Source organism: Lottia gigantea (assembly GCF_000327385.1).
Source record: "Lottia gigantea unplaced genomic scaffold LOTGIsca_90, whole genome shotgun sequence".
NCBI lineage: Eukaryota > Metazoa > Mollusca > Gastropoda > Lottiidae > Lottia > Lottia gigantea.
In genome coordinates this window covers 205,292-205,843 of record NW_008710951.1, presented here as the reverse complement: position 1 = coordinate 205,843, position 552 = coordinate 205,292, and positions in this window count along the sequence as shown.

Sequence of the window (552 nt, the reverse complement as noted above, 5' to 3'; positions counted from 1 at the left end):
ACCTTTTCCCAAGGGTTTTTCAGATTGTTTTTCCATTAACAGACATGTGTCACCAGTCCCAGAAAAGTGGGTAGAAAATTGATTAAAAAAAAGGTTGGGGGGGGGGGGGGGGCAAACTTGACTCGAACTGATAACCACAATGGCTGAAAATTAAAGGCAATCAGGCAGACAAATCTAAGCAGATCGACTAGGGCGATTGCAGAACATATTTTGCAGAAATTGACATCGCAATAGCATTACCCGAAATTTCCTCGCATCAATATTTTATACATTATGAAATTTCTTGATTTACAAAATCATGTAACGGAAGTGGATGAAGGACAAGGTGGAGTCAGAAATGTCATTGTTTTCGTATTAGCACATGGGAATTTGCAAATCGATAAATAGTAGACACGTGTTTCAACTAAAATTCCTAGAAATATTATTTTTCAATGCTTCAAAAGTCTTGAAATGCCCCATAAGATTTCTAAAAATTAATATACGAAAGTGTGGAAAATAGATGGATGATGTAGAAGGGAGACAACTTTTGTCAAACCTTGGCTCGAAAACTGA